This window comes from Sapajus apella, unplaced genomic scaffold (assembly GCF_009761245.1).
Source record: "Sapajus apella isolate SASKATOON/1434 unplaced genomic scaffold, GSC_monkey_1.0 scaffold12, whole genome shotgun sequence".
NCBI lineage: Eukaryota > Metazoa > Chordata > Mammalia > Primates > Cebidae > Sapajus > Sapajus apella.
Genome location: NW_022436952.1, coordinates 12,143,406 through 12,164,125, shown reverse-complemented (window position 1 = coordinate 12,164,125; position 20,720 = coordinate 12,143,406). Strand labels below are relative to the sequence as shown.

Below are 20,720 nucleotides of genomic sequence, written 5' to 3'. Positions count from 1 at the left end.
GAAAGCTAAATATGTTTATCTTTTTTCCTCTCTCTCTGGAGAAAAAAGTATTGGAACTTGGCGCTAGGGAAAGCATTTTCTAAATGTAGGTCTTTATTCCTTTTTATCCACTGAAGCTTATTATATTTGTAGTCCAACAGATAGTTTATTTTCTAAGATTTACGTTTAGTTTATCAATCAATGGATTGGGATATTACTTCATTTATAACATGTTAAATGATGCATAAATGTAATATAATACAAATGAAATGTGATAAACTGTAGAAATATAAATACAAATTTGATTCAATATGTTCGCAGTTTCTTTTGCCCTCTGTCAGTGTGATTGCTTTTGCATAATCCATGTCTCTAATTATCCCTTCCCCTGCTTTGCATATAAATAGCTAATTAGATAGTTTCCCTGTCAGCCATGAAGTATATAATACCCAAAAACACACTCCTTTAGAAATTTAATTTGGGATAACAGATTGTACTAACCAATTGAAAAACCTCAAGATTCATGTTTGGTGAATCATTTGATGTTTTAATTTGAAGTCAGAAATGTCACATATGAATCAAAATATCAGTCCAAGTAATTTATTTATTTTGAAAAATTCTACTTTTTGCAAAGATTTTTCATGTCTTCTTGTTTTATATCAACTCAATGGGTGACAAGAAAAACAATAAGAATAAAGGCTAAAATTTATTTTCTTTAAGAAAATATAATTTAAGAAAGTTAATGGGTGGGGGAAAAATAACTATGTCCTACTTATCAGGTGTAAGAACCAGGAAGCCTGTTTTCTAGCAATTGAATAAATACTTATAATATGTGAAGGTTTCACTTTGTTTATAGGCACAATTTCTTCCAAGCATTATTGCTTTAAGAAATAGCTGCTGAACATGATTGGTGTAATCTGTGCCAAGGGTACAGGAGAATGTCAGACTATTAGTGAACTGTGTTCAGAAACACTGCCATGGGAAAGCCTCAAGAATGCTAAAACTAAGAATGCACACTGTATTAGTTTGTTTTTCTGCTGCTTATAAGAGTACCTGAAACTGGGTAATTTACAAAGAAAAGAAATTTATTTCTTACAGTTATGAAGACTGTGAGGTTTCAAGTTGAAGATCCTTATCTAGTGAGAACCTTCTGACTCTCTGAATCAGAGTCGTGAGGAGGTACAGGATGTTACGTGGTGAGAGGACTGAGTTTGCTAATGTACTTGTTCAGGTATCTCTTCTTCTTATAAAGCCACCAGTTCCACTCCCATGATAACCCATTAATTCATTAACCCATCAATCCATTCAACCATTAATGGATTAGTCCATTTATAAGGGCTCTGCCCTCGTGACCCAGTCACCTTGAAATAGCCTTACCTTTCAATATTGCCATATTAAGGCTTGTTCCCAACATGTGAAATTTGGGGAACATATTCAAACCATAGCAGACACTGCCTTTCCTTGGGGAAAGGACTAGAGTTAGTTTCTAAAAGTGTATAAGCTTGAAAACTAGCTAGATCTTGTTCATCTCCAGGGGTACTATTTGCATTCTTGGCTGCAAATATCAGCAGCTTAGTGTGGTACATTTAAGTATAAGAGGATTTCACTTTGGGAGGCTGAGGTGGGCAGATCACCTGAGGTCAGGAGTTTGAGACCAGCCTGGGTGACATAGTGAAACCCTGTCTCTACTAAACATACAAAATTAGCCAAGTGTGGTCGTGGGTGCCTGTAATCCTAGCTACTTGGGAGGCTGACGCAGGAGAATCACTTGAGCCTGGGAGGCAGAGGTTGCAGTGAGCTGATATTGCACCATTGCACTCCAGCCTGGGCAACAAGTGAAACTCTGTCTCAATAAATAAATAAATAAATAAAAAGGATTTATGAGAAGATTTTGTGGAAAGTATTCCTATTAGGAGTTTCGTGAATGACTCTTAAGTAGAAACCAAGGGAGGCCACACGCAACAGAGCTCAAAAAGTTTGCTCAAGAAACCACTGTGAGAAACTGTCACTCTTGCTTGCCCTTTATGAAGATTGACCACCCTGAACACTCATTGCTGATATGAACAGAAGACAGGGAAATACTGAGTAAAAAGGGGTCGTTCCCCAGCAAAGGGCCCACAATGAAGCCTGGATACCCATGGCCCTAAATGAGAACAGGCATTTCTGTTTTGGCACCCAAAAAGTTGCCATTTGGCCTGCTGCGTATCCTATCCTGCCTCTATATAAACCCTGAGCCCCAAGTTTTAGAAGAGACCAGCAGACCAGCAGACCACCAATGGCAGAACAATGCAATAGAAAAAGAGAGAGGAGGAGCGACTTCTGGATTATGAGGGGAGTTCAGCTGGGGGCAAACGGAAAAGAGTCCTGCCACTGTGCAGCTGGATACCAGGGCAAGACAATCTTCCCACTCATTCCCTCCTCCAGCTCCCCATGAATCTCGCTGAGAGCCACCTCCACCACTCAATAAAATCTTGCACTCATCCTTCAAGCCCACGTGTGATCCGATTCTTGTGGGATACTGGGCAAAAGCTCGAGATACATAAGGCTATCACACTGGCCCTGTGCCTTTGTGAAAAGGCAGAGGGTCCATTGAGGTGATTAACACACAAACCATCTGTAGACGGCGAAGCTGAAAGAGCTTGGTAACACTGGGGTTGCAGACACTCAAACCTAGATGCTGCCATGGGGCTTATGTCCCAAATTGCTAGCCCTGGTTCCTGCATCTGCCTATCTGCTTGTCCCCCTCCTGTAAAGGGTTTGGGCTCACAGTGGCTGAAGAGAAAGCCACTTCCCTGTTGCATGTCCTGCAAGGGGGGCCCAGGAAACTCTCCCTTTTCATTGCCACATTCTTAATTTGGTGGATGAATTCCACGTGACCTTTAGCATTTGCATCACTACTCCAATATTCAATGTGGGAGTGTTTAAATAGCCACACTTAGATTACTTGATCAAATTCTAAGTTCTAATCAGGGAAGTTCCTCCATCTTCAGACTCCCTAATACAAGTTAAGCATTCGGAGCCATTAGAAATCAACTCCTTTAACAGAGCTCAAGCAGTACGAATTTCATGAAACCCATCCTCTATTTGATTAAGGACAAGTCTCCAAAACTGAGATCTCAGCCCCCTGCCACCTGCACCCTCCATGGATTGGAACCAAAACTAAAACTGTCTTTTCCCAGGGGGATTCAGTTTCATCATCATGGTAATGGAGAATGCAGGTAAATTTTGTTCAGCCCATGCAGGCACTGAGATTAATGTCTCGTTCTTTTACACACTGAACTCGGCATTGATAAGGTCATGAGAGAGCTCCAGAACCATCACTGGCCATCTCCCTACAGAGTTATCCTCTTCAACACAATCTTCCTTGAGAAAACCAAAATTATCTCATTTTTCCCTTTCCTCCCTTATCATCATTTTATATCAGTATGCACAACTTCAGACACTGCTCACTTTTAAAATTCTAACCTATATATGGTCTGAAAATTTCCTTTTCTTCTATCCCCCACTTGCTCTCAACTCCTGAATCCTTTTTCACTGGGACAAATGTAATTCACTGTTCATCACCAGTGAAATCCTGTATGTCTTCAAACTTTTTCATGATTTTGTTTTCTCTTTCTTGCTATAACCTGAACTGGGATCTCTCTTGGAGTATTGCATTCCCCAACTTCTTTTAAGTGATAATTGTTATTTTCATCTCTATGTCTTTTACCATTAAGCACATCCTTGATATTGCCAGAGCCTTCTTCCTCTTCCTTAAAATCTTTTGCTTAAAATCTCAAGTCCTTTAGGCTATATCATCCATTATGTCTCATTAGTGGTGAAATTTACCTACCCTGTTTACCCCCATTTCTATATGTTTTAGTTCTGTCCAAGAAGTTTGCCTATCTTAATTCTTATTGTCTTCGATATATACATGCATATTTGCAATTCTGATACCTGTCTGTTACTTGATTTCTTATTTTATGATCATCTTGTCAACTGCTCTATTTACATCCCTACTCTATGGGCATACCCTGGAATTGTTATTACTCATAGTTAAAACCTGGACATACTTTCAATTTTGTGCACAACCTCACTTTTCATCTCACTCCTCTATTACCCCAATTTCAATAATTTCACCACTCAAATGACACCTCCTTTCCATTTATCTTACTACCACTTCTCTGTTCTTCAATGTATCACTGGATGTCCTTTCTTCCCTCCTTATCCAAATTCAGTGCCATGACCAACCATTTTATTTACTCCCTTGAATATATTCTTTACTCCACTGCTCTTCTTTCAGTTTTGAAACTTACTTGACAAAATCACAACTCTGGTAAATCCAACCTTTTGCCAGCTTTGCATCTGTACCAATGCAAATAATTATGGTTGTATAGATATCAAAATCATGTTGACAGGTCTCATTTAAAATTTATGACTACAAGTGTCAGATAAGCTTTTAATGTTGCCACATATCATAAAATATCTCCCTGGTTCATTCACTTACTAGCTTCTTATAAGTTCATTCACACTTTGTTCATCATTCTCAAACCTCTAACATAAATGCCACCAGGCTTATCATCTGATGAATATAATTTTTACCGAGGTGAGTAAAAAAAAATTAGAAAATAACTTCCATAGAATTCTACCATCATCATCTACCTACATGCTGGCATCTATGCCCACATATCCATCCTTTTCACTTTTTAGTATGAAGTAGCTATTCACACACTTATCCAAATCTAATTCCCTGAGTTGGGCAATGAATTTTATTCCCTCTTAGCTGCTTAATAAATTTTCAAGGAATTTCTACTCCGGGAATTTTTCACTTTATCTCCCCTGCATCATCAATTTTCCCCCTTGTACTGGATCATTCACTCTAGCCCACAAACATGCTGTTATTTATTGGATGTAAATCAAACAAATAAAAAACAACTTTAAACTTATACCTCCCCCACCATACACACTACCCTTTTCAGAGATTGCCATTGCAGGAAAACTCCTCAAAAGAGACCTCTCTGCTCCCAATTTCTAGTCCATCTCCGCTCTCCACACATTAGATGGTAAAATATTTGGAGATTTTAGCTTACTTACTAAACCAGTTGCTTTAAAGGTCATGAAGGACTTCCTTATGCTAAATCCAGTGATGTATTCTTAGTATTTATTACATTTGATCTTGCTAAATATCTTTTCTTACAGTAGATTACATTTTCCTTCTTAAACTATTGGCTTCACTTGGCTTCTGAGAAATCACATCTGTTTCCTTCCCTCCTTACTGATTATTCCTTCTTGGCCTTCTTTTGTGAGTCTTTCTCATTTTCTCAATCTCGGAGATGTATTAATGTTGTGATAACTCAAGGCTCTCTCTCTAGTCCTCTTCTTCATCTACACTCTCTCTTATTTGAGTCTACCAGTTTCATGCCTTTAAATTCCATTCTCGTGTTCCAACCCAGCTCAGCTCAGCCCAGTCCTCTCTTCTGACCTTAAAGTTTTCTTTGACATATCTACTTGGATGCCTAATAATCATCTTTAACTTAACATGATGTTGTTGATCTTTCCTGAAAACCCTCCTCTATCCACTGACTTGCCATTTTCAGCTGATGGTAACTGTCCTTTTAGGTTCTCAGGCCTAAACCCTTGAAGTTAATATTGATTCTCTTCTCTCATACTCAAATCCATCAGGAATGTCTGTGGGTTGAACTTTAAAAAATAATGAGAAACTGATAGCTTCTGATCATCTTCACTGTAACTTCTTGCCCAGAAACGCATTCTCATTTACAGTGTCATAGTCGCCTCTTAATACAGCAGCCAGAGGAATTGTTTTAAAATATGTCACTTCTGTAAATCCTCTCCTGAAAAACTCAACAGTGTTATATCTGGCTCAGGGTGAAAAGCAAATACATATAATGGCTTTGAATTTCCCCTGGCTTATACCTGACACAGCTATACTTCTCCCTTATTCACTTCTACTTAAGGCCATGGAACTGGCTCTTTCCTATGTTTGAATTGCTCGTCCCCTAGAGAGCAGCATCTCCTTCCCTCCTGTGTTCAAGTGTCCCCTCTCACTGCTGATTGACAGCTCTATGTAAAATTTCACCCACCCTCCCTTCTACCTCCATATCCTTCCCTATCCTGAAACTTCTAATCCATTTTTCACCCTTGATTCAGTCACCTTTTAACATAATGTTAATTAACGTGCTATATTTATAGTTTACTGTCTATTTACCTTTCGTATAGTGCAAGTCTCTAAGGGCAAGGATTTCTATCCCTTCCTTTTAATTTTTACATAGTCAATAGGCAATAAATGTGGTTGAATAAATGAATAACAGTCCAAACCTATTCTGAATTTTTTTTCCAGGCAATATTATGGTCTGTTGAGTGACTTTGGCTAGATAATTCATCTATAATTTACTTATTAATATTTTAAAATATGGCCTTAACTCCATTTCCCCTAATAGATAACTATCACAGCTACATTTATGGAATAGTTTAGCTTGCTACACCAAATGCCAAAATCATCACATTCTTATGTGAATAAATGTGACAGATCTTTTTCAGGATTTTATTTTTACTTTCCTTTATTTATCAACTAGTATACCTTACATGGACTGTTTCAGTAATAACTGAGGTGTCAGAGTATTTGTCCTGTCTGGTAGTAAAAATGTCTGCTTGTTGTATAATTGAAAATCCTTGCACATTTAATGTTTTAGACAAACTTTAAGTCAGTGTAAAGAGTTTCTTAAAAACCACATTAGACTTTTCTTTAAAATGGAATTATCTACATTCATAGATTTTGGAGAAATCATCATTCATTTTTCATTAATTCATTCAGCATATCATTTTTGATTGACATCTATATGCCAGCATTGAATTACATATGTGAAAACTACATATGGAGTTTAAAATTTTCTAAAAGTCAAATTAAAAAAGAGAAACAGGTGAAATTAATTTTAACAATATCTTATTTAACTAAATATGACTAAAATATTAATCATTTCAACATGTAATCGGTATGAAAACTAATGCCACAAGGTACTGAACTAGACAGTGAGGTATGCTGGTTGAGGAAAGCAGACAAAATATTGTCCTTGTATACATCATGCCTTCTTTATGGCACTGAAACATCAGATTCTTAGAACTGTAAAATGTCTCCTTATTTACACAATTCTTAAGTTCTGTACAGTTAATAAATTCTCAAATACCTCTAGCGCATTTCTTTATTTATTCCTAGAGTGCTGTCTTTGTTGTCTTTAACAGTGGAGGTAACAATTGGTGGTGTTATTTGTTTTTAATTTATTTCTACTAGATTATTACAACATAAAATAATATAAAATCATAAAATAATATAAAATTTTTTGTACTCAACCACCTTATTACATTCTTTATATTTTTAACAGCTGTTTAGCTATCTGGAAATTTATAGAAAAAATATCACTTAAAAATGTGAGATAAATCTTTTCCCTGTTAATTTTTTTTTATAGTGGATTGGTTGAAAATGTTAGAAAATGTTTTGATGTTTGTTGTAGAATTCTGATAGGTATCTTTTGTTGAGAAATTTTTTATCTCTTTCTAGACTGGTAACTTTTTATAAAAAACAGAAAAACACATATCTAAGAACCCACATTTTAAAAGCTAATTTTAAAGCTAAGCTCCGTGCATATGACTGTGTGTTCTACTTGTGGCTTCAGCTGTAGGATGTTGAGGCTGGAAATTGCCCACTTTGCTGCAGAATCTTCCAGTGCCAATATGCTAAGTTTTTTGCCCTGCTGGGGATTATTCAACTGAGGAGAGAGAAAAGCAATAATTGATCAGCATCTTGGGGTACAAATGCCCAGTTGCTGGAATTTTGTATATCATAGGGAATTAAGAGCTAAGACTTTTACTTAAATCTCCTTTTTCAGATTTTCTCAGAGTCTTAGTCTTTGCTTAATGTCTTCTGAGAAAACACCTTTGATTTTGTACCTAAAAAGAGAGCCAGGGTAATAGCTGGGTGAGGTGAGGAGTGTCAGCCTGTGTTGTATACTGATTTTTAAATGAACCCTCCTGATTTCAGCCTGTCAGCTAATTTCAGACTTCTCCTATATCAAATTTCTGAATTCTAAAATGAAGATTTTGCCAGGATACTATGAAAAATTCTTTTCTTTCCTTATTCTGTACAGCATGCTCTGCAGCAGGGGTCCACAACCCCCTATCCATGGCGTATTAGGAACTGGACTGCATAGCAGGAGGTGAGTGGCTGGCAAGCAGCAAGCCAGCAAAGCTTCATTTGTATTACAGCCACTGCCCATCACTCACATTACCACCTGAGCTTCGCCTCCTATCAGATCAGTGGCGGCTTTACATTCCCATAGGAGCACCAGCCCTTAGTAAACTGCAGGTGCAAGACATCTACCTTAGGTGCTTTTTATGAGAATCTAATGCCTGATGCTCTGCCACTGCCTCCTATTACCTCCAGATGGGACTGTCTTACCCATTTAAAGTTTGAGAATAGGTTGAGGTCGTTTCGGCCCCGAGACCTCTCATCATTTGCTTTACCCGTTAAAACTGCGTGAGGTGGGAGGGTTGCCAGAGGGCCAGTTATCCTGAGGAAAACTTGAGAAGGAACAAGCTACTAGATGGTTCGATTAGTCTATCACCTCTATACCCGGGTCGGACGACCGATTTGCACGTCAGGACCGCTACGGACCTCCACAAGAGTTTCCTCTGGCTTCACCCTGCCCAGGCATAGTTCACCATCTTTCCGGTCCTAACAGTGCGCTCGCTCCACTTCCCCGGCGCGTGGAGGGCGACAGGGAAAAGAGCTCAGGGCTCCCACTGATTCTACATTATGGTGAGTTGTATAATTATTTCATTTTACTTTACAGTGTCATAATAATAGAAATAAAGCACACAATCAATGTAATACGCTTGAATCATCCTGAAACTATCTGCCGCCTTCACTCCAGTCCATGGAAAGATTGTCTTCCATGAAACCACTCCCTGGTGCCAAAAAGTTTGGGGACCATGGCTCTGTAGTCTATGGCTTCCTCTGCCGTTGTAAATCAGTTTCTATTTCTCTACTTCCTTTTAGTTGTTAAAAAATTTGGTTAAAATTTTGGTTAAAAATGTAGCTATCCTTTCCCCCATTTCCTTGTGTACTTATGCCTTTGCATTTATCATAATTCTAGTGAGTTCTCTGGAGAAATGAGTGATAAAACATGTTCAATCAATCTGCTATTTAAAACTTAAGTTGCTTCCATTTTATGAATTCATAAATGAGTTAGCCACATAGTTTGAAGTTAACTATGTATTTTACTATGTATATGTTCTCCTGCATTCTCTTTTCTTGGATTCAGTTTTTTGTTTGTTTTTTGTTTTGCTGGAGACCATACATGAACAATTAATCAAGGGGAAAGAATTAGTTTTCAGCTTCCTGATTCCTTGAATTTCTGAAAATGTATTTATTTTACATTTATATTTGAATGTAATTTAGATGAGTCTAAAAACAATTTCCATAGGCCCTTTATAGGCATGATTTATTGTTTTCTATAATACTGGAAATGTTTATCATTCTCTCTGTTTATGGAATTTTTCTATTTGTTCCTGGGCATTAACAAATTTCATCACAGTGTTTCTAGGTGGTTTTTTTCAATTATAATTTTAGTACTCATTGGCCCTTTTCACATAATGACTCAAAACTGTTCTGATTAATAATTTTAAAAATTATTTTCATTATTTCTTTGACTATTTCCTATTCATTGACCTCTTACATCTATTCTCTGTATCTCTTTATATGTAATTTTTGAATACATATATACATATATATGCACATATATACAAAAATACATATACATATAAATATATTTTATATATATAATTTTTTCTTATTTTTTTCTTTGGCCTGTGTTTTGAGGAAATTCTCTATCTTAATTTTCTTGTTCATTTAATTTTCAGGTACAGTCATTCTAACATTTGACCTTCAGTCAACTTTCTACCTGCTCCCTTCTTTTCCATCTACCCATATGAGTTATCTGCTACTTCAGAACAAATTGCTCCAAAACCTGATGTCTTAAAAAAGAAAACAATTATCTCATAGTTTCTGTAATACAGGCATGGCTTAACTTGTTTCCTATGCTTTAAATTCTCCCATAAGACTGCAATCAAGATACTGGCCAGAGCTAAAGTCTCATTTAAAGGCTCAATTGAGGGAGTATCTATTTTCAAACTCACTCATGTGATTGTTAGCAAGATTCAGTTATTCATGGGCTGTTGGAGAGAGATCCTCAGTTTTTCACTATTGGCTGGAGGACTCCATCAGCTTTTTGCTATGTGGGCTTCTTCATAGGGCAGCTCACAACATGGCAGCTGGCTTCCCTCAGAGTAAGCAAGTAAGACAGCAAAAGAAGCATCATAAGCTGGAAACTGCAGTCTTTTTGTAATCCAGCCTTGCAAGTGTTATCTATTATGTTTGCCATATTCATTTATTAGAATTGCTAAATCCAAACACTGCTCAAAGGTAAGAAATTAAATAAAGGCATAAATACCAGGAGGGGGGATTCACTGGGAGACATCTTAGAGGTTCCCAACCATCCACCTCCTCCCCATTATGTTTATTTTACCAGCAAAATATTCTGAATGATTTTTAAATAGTGATCAGTTAATTTTTAATAAATGTGAAGTCATTTTTAATTTCTTAGAGGATGCTATTTGTAATTAATTTGAGCACTTCTGATTGTTGCAATAACTGTTTTGTTCGGTGGTCAGTTCTGATTGTTTAATAGGACTGCTTAGCGATGATGGCATATTTTTCTACATTTATAACTAAAAGACTAATTTGATCAGTATTGCATGTACCCAACAAGAGAAAAATCTATATTGTGCTGGTAGAGAATACAAATACTGATTTGGAGATTCTGCTAGTATGGTCGTGCAGAGAAGGGCTGGACAAAGATGGAGCCTCGCAGGTCCACACAGCATCTGTCTCCTGAGTGCAGCTGAAAAGTTATTTGAGAAACTCCTCTTTTTCTGTCTAGAATCAAAGCTCATGCTGGGTGTTTTCTGCCTTTAAATAGAGAAGACTATTTGAGATTTAACCTGAGGGTAGCTTCTCAGAGAGGAGCCTCCTGCAGGTGTTCCTGTGGTCTTTAATTAATTACATGGGACCTGCCCGACGGCTCACTGCATTTTTTTCAACCTGACTGGCTTTGATTTGAGGTTAGGCCGTGGCTTTTTCAGGAAAAACTTTTTTCTTTAGGTTCTCTCTCTTTCCTATAGAGATTCTCAGGCTGCGCTTTCTATTGAGTTTTCTGGTGAAGTCAATATATTTCCCTTTATCTAGAATTTCTTTAACTCTTTCCCTCTTAGTGAAACATTTTCTGGTTTTCCAGTGACCAAGATGGTGTTAATTTTTCCCAGCTTTACTAAACTTTAGACAGGCTTCCCCCTGACTCTAGATCTCTGATCTCCCTTTTCTTAGAACTTCTTATTTAGAAAACTTAAAATTGCATTTTTTTTCTCTGCTTATTTAAGATATAAATCTTCCTTGAGCCTCCAGTCACTCTTAAAACCCAGGAATGTCTTGCTGAAGGCTCTATGAGCCACTTCCTAGAAACATAATCATGGAAGGAAGGAAATAGTGCTCCTATCTCCCAATCTCTGTGAGAAGGTAGGAGCCTAATTTCAATAAGTGCCAGTAAGCAAGCATAGATGTCCTAATCACATTCACCAACCTCTTGGATGTCTTGCAGTACCCTTTCCACTAACTTAGCACAGCACTTAAAGACTTCTATATTTTTGTTTAAACAGAGTTGAATTTAGTCTGTCTCTCCTATTGCAACAGTTTTAAATAGTCTTCCTTCCCTATTTAATTCCATTTAGTGTAATTTTTCTTTGACATCAGAACTGCTCTAAATTTGTACCTATTTTTAGAATTTGTGCTATCATTTCAATGAAATGTTGTACAAGTCAGAGGTAAATGTGTGTAGTGAGACTTCTGGAATTGGCAGTGCTAATCCAAGTATTGTATTTTGAAAATTAATTTGTTACTAATGAATAAATTGCTAATGTTTCTATTTTATATACCTGCTGCATTCTCCCAATGTTCTTCTTTAATTATAGTACTTTATTTTTTTCAGAGCAAGTTTGTAGTAATAAATTATTTGTAATAAGTTGTCTATTTTGTAAAATATTTTTCAGTTTAACTTCATAATTTAGAAAATTAACACATAAAATTTAGCATATCTGAAGTACATGTTACATTATATACTTCTCTATGAATCTCAGCTTCCTGTCCAAGATATCTGAACATAACATAGATGAAAATTACAGAGGCGCGGCATCTTCTGCTTAAAATTTTGTAATTATAGTCCAGGTCTTTATGCCAATTTGAAATTAGATCCTCTGAATTTAATGGTGTCAGGTCTATTTTTAGTTTGGTACTATTATACATTTGGCTTAACTCCTCTAACCCATATCTTGTATGAGCTCAAATTTTCTTATCTAAATATTTTCCAATTACTGTGGATTTCTCATGAGTACTTAGGTTCTGCCTTTCAGCTTATTTGCACTTTACCCCCAAGTGATGCTCTTCCTCAACTACTCACTAACCCAGATGTAGAAATCACTTTACCTTGGTTATCTCTCAATGCCCACCCCCTACAAGCCTCATGCACCTGATATTTGTGTCTATAGGAAGGAACTCTAAGTAGTTCTGGTTTTACATTAAGGCAAAACAAATACTCTAAACCTTATTGTTAGACATTTATTTCCATAAAGGTCTACAGACCTCTCGAAAGCAAGAATCTTTCATAACATATTTGTTTATCTATATACTCCAAGTTTCTGTTATTGTGCTTCTCTCTGCTCTGTCTCTTGATGTCCTTCGTATCATTTTTGTTTTTCTAGGTTTTGCAATCCTTCTAGCCAGGGTCCTCTTCAACCTCTTTTCCAAAGAAATTTCACTTTCAATTCATTGTGCAGTTCTAGAGCCAATTTTATATAGCCAAGACTCTTTATGTTCTCTTAACAGAGAGCCATTGACTCAAAGTCTTACACTTTAGTTGTTACAAACTGATTAAAAAACATTTTTAAATTCTTGTTTTCAGTTCTACTTTTGAAAATAAGTAGCTATGATTAGTTCGAATTATAAATGTTATTTTACTATGTTACAATTGAAATTGTCTAAACATTCTCATAATGTCATTTAAAAAATGCCTAAAACTAAGGGCCAGATAATATTTCAGCTTTAATTTTCTGGCCAGTTATTCTGTTGCCGAATATTGTATATTGTCATAGGATCAGTGTAACAGAATAGTTCCCTAAATCTCCTTTTCTTAAATTATAAACTTTATTTTACTTTTCTTTGAATATATCTGCTTTGCTTGGACAAGTTACTTCCCTGTATTTTTCAAATGAAAACCTGTATTAAATATATTTAGAAATTAATTTCTGTTGTCCTAACTAAGGGAAAAAGAAATCAGTACTTAAAAATACAAAGAAAAGTCTGCATCATTTGAATAGCAAAAGACTAAAATTAATAAATCATTTAGTTTTAGGAACTCAGGAGGACAAATACAACAAAATAATTCTAAGGAGAGGAAATGATACATATAAAAGCAGAAAGTTATAAAGAAAATATTCAGGAAAAGAAGAAAAAAGATATCTAGGGAAACAGAAACAGGTAGAGAGAAAACCTGTAACTAGTAAAAGAGAAAAAAGGCATAATAATAGATTAATAGATAAATCTCTGAAATAATTTTCTTGAAAAAATGTAATTAATATGTGATGAATTACTTAAGCAAATATGTTGGAGGGAGTGGACAAAGTACAGAAGCACAAAATGAGGAGGAAGGAAAATTTAACCACAGATTGTGAAATGCAATTTTGTTCAATTTATCCAAATTAATTGAAAACCTGCATGAAATGGATGACTTTCTAGAAAAAATATGAATTATACTTCCAGAATTGGAGGAGTTTTTCTCAGCAAGAAATAAACCTCAAAAGATAAAAAAATAAATATTGATATACTTACCTATTTATAAGTTTTTTAGCAATAGGAAAATAAAGAAATTTGAAAGACTAATAACCTACTGAAGTAAAAATCCTTGCTGACAATAGTAAAAACAAAAACAAAACACAAAAAGGCTACTTTCTTTAATAGATAAATAATTCATATAATCAATGAGAGAAAGAACATCAATCTAATAGAAAAATGGACAAAGAATACAAACTAGTAGTATGCAGTACACACAGAATAATTAGTAAAAATAACATCAATGTCATTATGAAATAATAAATGCAGTCCATTTTTTATCTATCAGATTGACAAAAAAAAATTACAAATCATATTTGGAGACAGTTTGGGAAACAAACTTTAGTGAAATGTGCATGTAAATTCTCATCCTTTATAACAATTTGTAATATTTACCAAAAAAGAAAAGACACATAGCTTTCAACCCAAGCAGCACTACTTCTAATGAGCTAACTGATCTTCAAAGATACTGAAACATTTGAACATAATTACATGTACTAAGTAATTCATGGTAGTATAATAGGAGAATGTTATAGAGTTGGTTATGCAATAATATCAAAGAAGGGAGCAATGTACAGTGATTTATGGAAAATGCAAATTTGTTTGTCTAATCCTATATTTCGTGAAAAATATATCGAATAAAACATGTGGCTTTATAAACATAATATTTCTGGAAGGCCACAGAAAAATTGGCAATACTAGCTACCTCTACAGAGATTTTGAAGGCGACTCTGGGGAAAACAAGATTGAATTTTTACTATCATCCCTTTGGTTTTAAATGTTTCCTATTTGCATATGTTGTTTTTAATATAATAATTAATTTGACAAAACCAAAATGAATGAGATAGTGTGAAATGCATGGAGTATATTTTACAATGAAATCCTGTCAAGTGTTTAACACTACTGACTCAGTGATTGCTTAAAACATTAGCTAAGAATTTGTTTTTCAGCACCTACTTCTGTATCTACCAGCTCTGTCAATAGAATTCCAATTAAACTCCTCTTAAGCTAATTTAGAGAGTCAAATACCTTGAGTGTTTTAAAAGAGAAATTATATCATTGGTCATTTACTTTTATTACTTAGGGTTTATTCTACTTGAGTCATTGGGCAATGAACTAGTTCTGATATGTCATTCTATTTTAAATCACATGTAGTCATGTTTGTGAACATAAATGTAATTTTAGGTCTGTTAGAATCTAACATGGATAAAATTTATGAAAAGATTTTAGTTCATATAAAACTTTATAAAGAGGGATATTTGGGACTTAAATACTAGGCTTTACTGATTTGAGTACAAATGGCTGTTATATCCCTATGCCAGATATATTAATAATTTCAATATACATGAATTATAAATACATTCTGAATTGACCTTAGGTAAAATTGTGAAATATCGGGTTTGTCCTCATCACATTGCTTATTTGAGTTTCACATCGTCACTTATGCATTCAGGAAATTTTATCAAACTGCCCTATTCTTCCAAATTCTATTCTCCCATGAAGTCAAACTATCAGAAAATAGTTTATTTTTATCTTATTCTAGTAAAAAGATCTAATATTTATTGAGAACTTTAATACATGCCAAGGATTGCACTAGGTATTTTATCCATGTAACTTTATTTAATAACAAATTTTTCACTTCTGAGGGACGTATAGATTTGTATGGTAATTTTGGCAGCCTATATTAAAATAAAAATGTTTAGCTTATGTCGCATCAATTATTTTCTTTGTTTTAACTCTAGAAAAAATGCTTACATTTGTATATTAAGATATCTTCAAGGAGGTTTATTCCAATATTGTTTACTGTAGCTAAAAACAAAAAATGGAATAGGTTCTTTTTAATCTGCAGGTCGACAGGAAACAATGGTGGGCATGAAAATATTATGGGACAGTTTACAAAATAATATTACCCTATATGTACTAACCTTAATATAACTCCAGAAAATATGATTAATAAAAAGAACATTACATAGAGTATAATATTATCTATCTCTCTGAACACATGTAAGAAAAAATGATATATAAAATTAGTTATACAATGAAAACATATGGAGACGGGGTAGGGGAGAACATCACACACTGGGGCCTGTCAGGGGATAGCATTAGGAGAAATACCTAATGTGGATGATGGGGTGATGGATTTAGCAAACCACCATAGCACATGTGTAACTATGTAACAAAGCTGCACATTCTGCACATGTACTCCACAACTTAAAGTATAACAAAATAAAATAAAATAAAAATTAGTTATAATTGCATAGGAAAAGTTCTGAAATAATATATATTTAAAAAATCAATAAACATACCACTCAGATTAGAACTAGAACTGGGGATGGTGATCATAAGGATTTTTTATGTATGATGCTTGAATTAAAAATAATGTATTTACATATTTTAAATTTAAAAAAATGTTTTTTGAGAGTTGCTCTCACTAACTTATGAAAGTCATAAAAGAAAGACTATTTTCTTTCAAATATTATTGCTCAAGATACATAATTTACCCCTTTTGTCTTTGTTGCTTGAGACTCTATTGGTAAGTTTAGTGCACAGTTACAGTTCATTTGCAGGAGGAAGTGGGATTATTTAATCCCAGAGGTAAAAAGAAACTGGCTTTAGATAGCAAAACTGACAGTAAGGGATGTTTATTATTCGTTTTACAGATCAATCAACTGAAGTTATATAATTTGCCCAAGACTCCATTGCTTATTTAGTATGAATACATACCAATAAAACATGGATGTAGAAGAAAGCTTCTGACCTGTGGATCATGCTTCTTATTCAGCAGAATTCAGGGAAATTAGACAAGCCTGCTACTTTTCTTTCTTCCTTAAATGTTCTTGCTGTTTATTGACCAAAGTGACTATTTGGGGCGCACACACACACATGTAACTTTAACCCTTTGATTCATGTTTAAAACACATATGCCTTGAAAATATATTACTTAAAGACATGATCTTTATGTGGCAAACAGACTAGAGTGGTCCTCAGTGATTCCCACTTTCTTGTGTTCATGAGATTGTGGAATTCTCTTCCCTTGAGTGTAGGTGGGACCTCTGACTTATTTCTGATCAATAGAATGTGGCAAAGGTGAGGGGGATGTCACTTGTATGGCCACATTACCTTATAAAAGACTCCATCTTGCTAGCAGGCTCAATGTAGAGATCCTTCTTTCTGGCCTGATGAGAGGAGCCATGTTGAAAAAGTCTATGTGACAAGAAACTGTGGATGGCATCCAGGAGCCAGGGGCAGCCTCTGGTCAAAAGCCAGCAAAACAAAACAAAACAAAAAACCCAGAAACTCTTAATGCTGTGCCTGTAAGAAAATGCATTCTACTGATTGAGTGAACTTGGAAGCAAATTCTTCCCCAAATAAGAATGTAGCCCAGCCAACACATTTTTGGCAGCCTTGGGAGACCCTAAGCAGATAATGCAGCTAAGCCTGGTATCCAGAAACTGTGAGATAATAAGTGTGTATTGTTTTAAGCCATTGAATTTCTGGTAATTTATTATGTAGCAATAGACAACTAACATAATCAGTGAACCATTGATTACCATAAATGACATTCAAATCTCCTGAGAATTATACTTAGCAATTTGAAAGCATCGTGGGAGGTAGAAACTAGCTCACTGGATAGCTAAGGGTGTAAGTAGAGCTGCCCCTAAGAGGATAACAAGTGTGGAAAGAGGATTTTGGCTAAAGATTGGTGATGATGAACTTTGCTAACTTTACAATTTTACCCAAGGCCCTGTAGAGAATACTGATTGGATGTCTTGATTCCAGTTTTGAATAGAAATAAAAGCCTCTAGGAAAGGAAGTGTGTGTGTGTGTGTGTGTGTGTGTGTGTGTGTGTTTTCCTGGCTATTAAACCTCTCCACCAGTTCAAGTCATATGAATAAGGATCAGCAGCTGAAGGTTACAGAAGCATTTGCTTTTGAACTTGCTATTAAGATATTATAAATCTGAGGTAAGTTATAATCACCAAGATATACCATGGCCCATTGGTCAAAAACTTTAATTATTTTCTGGTATCACACTGACCCTGATCATTTTATTTCATCCCTCCTAAGGTGATGTCTCTGCTCTGGCATAATTATTCTGCCCCTGTGGGTTTTCAGAACTGCTTCATTGAATCTCTTTCTCAGTGATGACAGAGAAATTATATTTCTCTTAAGCAGTCTCCTCTTTCATTACACAGTGCACTGTTACTGGCAAATTTTTCCAGATCCTATTAAATGGTAGATAACCAATTTTCTCATCTTAACAAGGATCTCAAAGTTTAAGCCTTAAGCTTTCAAGATTCTACTTGACTGCCCTATTTCTTCAATTTTTAAGAAACACAGAAATAATTACTCATGGATCCAGTATAAGAGAGGTTTATGTATCATTTGTGCTTAGTAAATACATGAAGTATAAAATGACTAATTCTTGCCTGTATAAGTCTTCATCTGTTAGCCTAATGTAGTGTCAGGTAAAAAGAACACGGAATTTAGAGTAAGATAGACCAGGAATTGAACCCCGGTTCTGCCATCCACTTTCTGTGTCTGCTCTCCTTCAGCATCAGTTTCCTTATCTAAAAGTAATGATAACAATATCTACCTCAGATATTGCGCTTGAAAATTGGTGAAGGCAAGAACATTAGCAATGTAGATGACTAGTCTTAATTCAAAAGAAACCTAAGAGTCAAACAGAATTGGATTAAACGGAACTGAAGAGCAGATGCTTGTTAAATCTCTCTCTTTTCCCTTTCTGAATCCTAAGTTGGAATTTACATAACTAGTTACTTTTACTGAAGCCTTAATAGTCATTGTCCTCTCTGGTTTCTATCTAAAATCTTTGTGATCCAGAATAACTTCTTCCAAGTACTCCATTTTTATTTATCTCAAAGAGGAGGCATGACAGTATTTCCTGTTGGGTTGGAACTCATAAGTTTGATAAAAAAAAAAAAAAAACCCGAAGGATAAAAAGTGCCTATTTATTTTCTGTTATATATAAATATGTGCAACTTCAAATTTTTGATGTAAATGTGCTGGATGATGGGAGAACTCAAAGACTTAAAATATTATGGTGAGGGTGATAAATCTGGAATAACTTGAGATTATAATTTAGTTGAAGCTGTTTTCAGTCATAGAATGGAATGTCAAGAAAAAAAAGAAAGGAAAAAATAAAACCTGGGAAGGCAAATATGACAAACGCTCCTCCTGTTTCTTGTTGAAGGCTCTAGTTGTTCCACATAGAATATGGAATGTTATTACGACTGGGATGCAGAAAGATGCATGGAATCAAGAAGACCATAGATTAAATGTGTAAGGGCTGATTTACAAAATCTCAGTCAATTATGCTTCCCCTGCTCCCAGATATATTTACCCCTTCCTGCCCTTTCTGTGCACTACAGGCTAATGTCTAAGCACTGTGTCACCTGTTCTTTCAAATACACTGCTTAATAAATACTAAACTTTTCCTTTCTCTGGTCTAATTTTTCCACTGTTAAGAAATCGTATAATTTTTCCAATATGTCAGTAATCTCATGAGAAGAGTCTTAAAAACTTAAAAATGAGAACCCAAAATATTTTCGTAACTCAAATTTATTCACTAGTTTCCACATCTATGGTGTCACACACATACTGTGTTGAGCAAATGCTTATTTTGTGAATGAATAAATAGACTGTCATTTGAGCTTTAATGGACTCTGCTGTGTTTTAATGAGAAGAGGATCCAACCAGCCTATGTCTAGAAAAGTTAACAGGATGTAACTGGCCATATCTGGAGCCATATGGCAAAGCAAAACATTTTCACATGAAAGCTTGCCAAGATGTGAATTGCCTTGTTACCATGTGAAGCTACATTATAGCTTAAAAAAAAAAAGACTTAACATCTTTCAGGTACATCAGTAAAATTATATTCATGATTCTTCAGATAATGAGAGATGATACTTTTATACAGATATAGACAGTGACTCAGACAAGCACATTTATACATACATTTATGGACCTATAAATGCAATCAAATAAAGGCTAGAGAGAAACTGTTAAAGTGAATCTTGGTGTTTAAGACTATTTCAATTATGTTGATTGGGACTTGGGCAAAAAGGCAGAAAAAGAGGTCTTAATCACATAACACTGAGTAGTTGAAAAAAACATGGTGTCTCATATGGGCCAGGATTTTGCAAACGTGTATGACTTAACTCCCATGACAGTCCTTAACAAGCATTATTTTTTCATTTTCAGATAAAGTTCAGGGGTGTTAAATGATTTCGCCAAGGGCACTCAGCCTATAGAAGAATTTGTATTTAACTTGGTGCCCAGGCCTTTAAACACAGCACTCATCTGTTTTCAGAGCATTAAATAACCATGTATCTACAGGTATACTACTCAAATAGGTTTGGGGGTTGTTCGTTACCCTTCCTGTTCTGATAATACCTTCAAAAGGTAGTATTTGAGTTCATTCCTGATGCTATAACAAAATATTACAAACTGGCTAATTTATAAATAATAGAAACTTATTTCTCATAGTTCTGGAGGTTGGGAAGTCCAAACAAGTTCATGGGGCAAGCAGATTCAGAATCTGATGAGAGCCTGTCTCATCTCAATGGCATTTACTCACAGTGTTCACACGTGATAGAAGGCAAGAGGGAAAAAGGGGAGAAAAAGGAATGAATAATCTTCCTCAAGCCCTTTTATAAGAGCAAAAATATTATCAATGAGGGCAGAGCCTAATCATGGCCTAATCATCTCCCAAGAACCCCACCTCTTAATACCAT

At 35.2% G+C, this 20,720-nt stretch overlaps 1 long non-coding RNA gene across 1 annotated transcript; it reads right to left on the bottom strand.

Moving 5' to 3' along the window:
• Positions 1–5,337: 5,337 nt before the first annotated feature.
• On the bottom strand, positions 5,338–20,339 carry LOC116553015. The gene is made up of 3 exons (XR_004269596.1): positions 20,329–20,339; positions 8,592–8,716; positions 5,338–5,351 (listed from the first exon to the last, which is right to left on the bottom strand). It is a non-coding gene; the product is annotated as an uncharacterized LOC116553015 (long non-coding RNA).
• Between the last annotated feature and the right edge of the window lie 381 nt (positions 20,340–20,720).